A 6,000-nucleotide genomic window follows, 5' to 3' on the forward strand; every position below is an offset into this window, starting at 1 on the left:
GTAGGTACAAATGCAGCCATTGACGTTTATTTCTTCTGCCCAGCAGCAGCAGCCATCAGTATTTCCCGTTTCACTCTGTTACTGCTGCCGCGCAGGAAATCCTGACTGCCCAGAGGCAGGGGTTAAAAGCTGCTCTGAAAAGTCAAGTGACACATGCACTCACCTAGCAAATACGTAGCAGCTGGATAAATATGTGTAGAGATGAGGCAATAAAAGCCAGTCATTAAAAAAGTAAATCTTGCTGAGGTTAGGAAGCAAATGTTGTAGGAAAGACCTGAGCGAGGAACGCTGCATGAACATCGTGACCTTAGAATGGCATTTTTGGACAAGCCTTGGGCATTGTACTCACCAGATCAGGCCATGGGGTTAGTGCGGAGTCCTGGATAGAGGGGAGGTTTTTACTTTTAGCTTGTTTGGGGGGGGGGGTTGTTTGCTTTTTTAAAGGAAGCTAAGTATATGCAATCTCTTTACTGCTCAGTTTGCTCCTTATTTTTCTCCCTTTGCCTCCAACAAACCTTTTGAGCTTTGTGGACAGTTTCAGCCAAACTTAAGTGGGTGGGAGACTCGATACATGAAGTTCTCTCAGGATTTTGTGGAAAACAGGCAGCCATGCAGTTAAGCAACCCTGATTTGTACTGGCAAGGAGCTGAAATGTTAGCTCAACCCTTATTTAATACCAGACAACCCATGTGGTAGAAAAATGAATGCTCTGACTATGGGAGAAACTAATTGGTATTCACTCCAGCTGATCAGTGCGCTCTGCTATACGGTCCTCTGGTTACTAATAGCTCTTTTGTTTTCCTTGTAGCCTTAAAATATTTTCATGAGTGGGTCAATCCCAAGGCAAAGCCATTGCAAACTGGCCTTTTCTGTACTGCTGCTCCTGGAAATACAAGACAACGCTGTTCTTACAATTAGTGTTTTTGATATAAGCTTTTCTTATTAAATGAAGGTCTTGCCTTAGTTCATGCTTGTCGCTGTGTTGTGACCACGTTGTCCTCAGCTGTGCTCAGTGCTATTTTACAGCTCGTGTCCTGGCGCGGGAACGTGCGAGAGCAGAGATTTGGCTTCCCTGGGATGTTTCTGGGACTCGGTTTAGAGCATGTCTCAAAGGGAGTTTGGGTGGTAGCTTCTGCTTAGAGGAGGAGATCCCTTTAGAGCAAAGAATTAAGGACAGCCTGCAGGGACCTGGGGCAACCTGCAAAAGAGGTGCTGGGGAGAAGAGGGAAGAGAAAAGGTGCTGGGAGGAACCAGCAGAGAGCCAGGTCTGTACGCGTGTTGCTGGCTGCAGTTCCAGCATCTCTGTGAAGAAAGCGTCCTCCCGACGAGGAGCTGTGCTGGCCGTACGAGCGTGCGCTCCTGCAGTGCTGATACCCGGCGCTTGGGTAAGGACGCAGGGTTTGTGGTTTTAGGCAGAGGAGACGAGCGACTGCTGTGCAAGAGAGAGCAGAGAGAGGTTTTCGGGAAGAACTTTTGTCCCCTCCGCACGCTGAATAAAAACTTCTTTGTACGACTTTGTCGTATGCCTTAGAGCAGATGATGTAGTGACCAGGAAGCAGCGAGAATTACTAAGTGGGAAAACAGAGCAAGGGCAGGGCAAGGCAGTGTCTTGCTTCTCTGGCTAAATTACACAGAAATGAACATCTGGCAGCAACAGCCGAGCAGAAGGAACTTGGTTGTTACAGAGAAACGATAAATTTTAGGATGGTAACAAATCTGCTGCCTTAGTTAAAATTTAGTACTTTAAGATCGATGAGAGGAAATCTCTGTCCCTTCATTTGTAGAGCAGTATGCTGCTCTGTGGATGTGAAGACATGTCCACAACATGACATTATTTCCTGTTCTTTTATAAGGTTCCCCTACACATCTGTCAGCGTATCTGAATCAGCATTCAGGTGTTTACAGCTATGCATTTGCAAGCTGGCCCCCTACACCTTCTCCTGAGCTTTGGGTTCTTCCACCCAGTCTCTATCGCAGTGTGATTTCTGTTACTGAAGCCAAAATTATCCTTGTGGCTGCTGCAGAAAGGATAGCCTGGTTGTTATTCACTGCTGAAAAGAAAATATTAAAAGAGCGAAAGCTTTGTTTGGCGATTTTTCTGTTCTATTTGTTTTAAGACCGTGTGCTGATATGCTACGGGTGCAGAGCGGTGGGTGCCCAGCACCGCGAAGACGCGGGGGACTAGCAGGGCAGCAGTCCTGGTGCAGAAGGATGCGAGCGCAATGTGCTGCACAAGCGCAGAGGCTCTGCAATGGTCAACAAGATCTTCGGCACCTGGAGCACTAGTGTGTATCACTTAAAGTAAACGCCAGCTTCCTCGACGGCAAGGAGGTTGTACGAATGTGGGGCCTAGCGTGGAGGAAGAACCATGCTTGTATCTATTACAGCCTCGGCACACGCAGCCCTGCGCGTGGTGCTGATACTCGACATCTTGAAGCATAAATGTGATGTCTCACTGCGAGTCTCAATGACAGTGTTTGCTCACTGCTTGCAAACAAACAAAATGACTGTGTTGACTTCCCATAATGTTGCCTGGGGAGCCATAGAGAGATGCTGCAGGTTTTTTGAACTCCCTCCAGATACAGGCCACAGCTTGCGTGCGTGTTTTCTTTAGAGCGTGGAGAGCTTTGCCATCTCACATGTGCTATTTTTATTGGCTGCGTTTGCGAACGCCTGTCGTTTTATTCCAGCTGTGCTGGTGTTTGCCCCAGCTGCAGGTGCTCTGGTTGCTACAAAGGTTTCTGGCCCTGGCCAAGCCAACCTCCACCCGCCCTCGCCGTGTCCCCAGTGCACACACGCTCGCCGCCGCGTTCGAGCCGGGGAAGGAGAAGCGCCGTGGGGCTGAGGGCAGCCCGGTGCTGCCGCGGGGGCAAGCTGGGACCGCAGGGGGTTGTGACTGGGCGATCCAGTCCTCTCTCCTTCCCAGCTGAAGAAGGTGGTGCCGCGGGTTGCTGCTTCATCTCATGATGTTCGCTGCTCTGCTTGGAGAAGACACTGGCAGCGGAGGGTCTGGGGCAGGGGGAGACCAGCAGGGACGGACGTGTGGCCTGAGCTGTAGGTTTTTCGTAAAAAGTGAGGGGAGATCTGCTATACTGATTACTTAGATAATATTTACTGTCTCTGTTCATGTCATGAAGCCTTATATCCTTTTCCTAAATTACTGTTCTTCTGCGTAACAAATGGCTCTTTAATAGCTCATGTCTCGATAACTTTAAGGAAAAAAACACACTTTAAGTACAAAATTTAAAATGAGTAAATCCTACCTGGTGGTCTGTATTTCCAGGCCTGCAAAGATAATTTCAGCTCCATAATTCAAAGTTTCTTTCCTTTTCTTTCTCTCTCTGTAGGAGAAAGCGTTTTCTTCCATCTCACAGTAATTTTATACATGTCATAAATAATGCGGGCGCTTTTCAGAATTAGCACCACAGGGAAACCCGTGACTGCCGATCGCCGGAGCTCGGCCGCGTTCGGGTCCGGCCCCGCGGCCGCGGCCGGGCAGCTCCCCGCGGCCCCTCGCGCCCGGACCCGCCGATCCCTGGTGACCGGTTTGCCGGCGGCGAACCCCTTGAGGTGCTGCGCCGCGAGCTGCTTTCTGCTGGTCGTCTCCCGGGGCCACCTCCGCCTGCCCCGCTGCTGATGGCAGCTCGTCTGTAGCCGGCAACTCGTCGGCTTCCAAAAGGAAAATAATTCTCTTTAAACAGAGAGTGCCGCCCATAGAGCTGCACCATCACAAAAACACGGGGGTTATTTGCAGCCTGCAGGCACAAAGTGGCTTTTTTGATAAATTCTTAATATCCAGGTACGGTCGTGCCTACTGAAATGATAAGCGCTGGAAGAGTTAACGAAGCGGAGCTTCGGGAAGTCTGTGGGACAAGGGATGCCAGCTCAGGTGCGACAGCCTCCTTCGTATAAAGCTCCTAACGGCTGCAGGAGAGGGGAGCAGGGGAGTCGTTTTACTCTTCGCGTTTTCTTTGAGGTTGTTGAATGAGCTTGAGCCTAGCGACTTCTCTGCTGCAGAGCAGGGGCAGGAGTTGTCGTGTGCCTTTGTGCTCTAAAAGCTCTTACTGATCTTTGCGTTCTACTTCTTTCTTCTATTTCTACCTCTTGCTTCCAAATTTTGCTTGCTGTATTAAGACTCTGAGAACAGGGCACTTGTGCTCTGCCTATTCGGTTGTGCTGCTGCTATGCGCTGTTTGTGCATTATACACTTTTGATTAGGATTTTAATTTTGGGACTTTTTTGGACTTTTTTTATATTCCATTTCCGTCAACTTCAAAACACGACTGTAAAATGTTGATGCAGACATTCAAACCTCAGTTATGAAGAACTGTACAATTTCAGTCTTGCTGTTTTTGAGAATACATAAAAAGGCAGGAAAAAAATTCCATATAGTGGAAGCTGCAAATGAATTTGCTCTTAACCACTGTATTACAGTGACTTGAGTATAACCTGCCTGTAAAACTTTCCAGCTGTTCTAGCTCTTTCCCTTTCGGAAGGCTGCCTATAGAATAAATTAAGAGTATAGAACTGAAACCAAGATGTGAAATTAAAGTTTAATAAAAGTAAATAAGGTCCTGGATTTATTTTAAAGAGTGAGGCAATAAAAATGAACATATAAAAACTTGCAATTTAAAATAACGTACATTCTTTTTATGTCATTCCTCTGTCTTGAATTTTATTGGTACAACTGAGTTATATTTACTCAAGCTGCATACCTGTGTTTTTCCAACAGCAATGGTAGCTTGTGTGTTTAGCTTTTGAGATGCCATGGAGGAAGCCTGAGGAGCAAAGCGGAAAAAGGGAGCTGAAGAGGTAGCTAGCGCTGCTGTGGTCAGTGCCACCTGGCACCAGCACCGTGAGGCTGCCTGGGGCGCCCTTGGTCCGTGCCCAGCGAGCAGCCCCACACCTCTGCCCAGCTCTGTGGGGCCCTGCACGGCGGTGGTGGTGGTGGAGACCTGGCCCTGGAGGCTGCCTGCTGCTGCACGTCGGCAGTGCAGACCCAGTGGGCTGGAGGAGGTGCTGTCGGTGCTTCCCTCCTGCCAAAAGAGAGACTTGATATCACTCCTGGAAAAGTCTCTCTTTTGTCATGAGCAATGTGGAAAAATGCTTAACCATGGAGGCCCAGAGTCCAAGGCCTTGTTTCCGTTTAGTTCAACAACAGTAACAGCAGGAGTGAAACGTCTGCGTACTGCTGAGTTGTACGGCTTACTGATACTATTGGTGAACACTGCTTGACCTCCACTGAAGGTGGACTAGAGGATCTTCTCTCTAGCTTTGAGACCTGCTGGGGTAAGGAGGGAGAACCCCTTTTCCCTTTCTGGAGTCTTCAGAATGAATTCTCTTTGCATTCAAGAAATGGTAATTCCTATGAAAGGACATTTTCCAGTGTACTCCATGAAGGGAAGAGGAAGTTTGGAGGAGGAGAGAGAAGAGAACGTTTAAATAGTGTTGAGCATCTCGGACCCGTAAGTAGTGTTGTCTTTGCCATGGATGTAAGAGGGAGAAGAACGTGAGTGGCACAGAAACCTGGCTTCATCTAAAGTAACTAGCTCGGTTTGCATCGTTTTGTTCTCTCTGTCTTTCCATCCCATTTGCAGAACTGCAGCCTCTATCCTGCAACCTTCCAAGCCTCTTCAGTTACCAACGCCTTCAAAGACAACTCAGTTGTTGTGGACCAAGTCTACATCTCATAGGTAGTCCAAACTACTACCTTTTGAGTGCAGAAATTGATTTTCTGCCTGTTTGCAGTTGAATATTGCCCTATTTCTATACAGTGTTTGCTAGCAGGGGCTGCAGAAGCAATAGTTTTTAAAGCACCAAGGCAGGTTCGCACAGTCTGACTGAGATACTACACTCCTTCTGAATTTCTTGTTCAGCAAAAGCGATTTCTGTGCTCTGTTAGTGGCTTTCACTTCAGATAGGGACATTAATTGGGTCTACACTGATGAGAGTTGTGCAAGCTTTCTCATGTAGGACAAAACTTTCTCTAAGGTTGATTCT

This window comes from Rhea pennata, chromosome 6, assembly GCF_028389875.1.
Source record: "Rhea pennata isolate bPtePen1 chromosome 6, bPtePen1.pri, whole genome shotgun sequence".
Taxonomy (NCBI): Eukaryota; Metazoa; Chordata; class Aves; order Rheiformes; family Rheidae; genus Rhea; species Rhea pennata.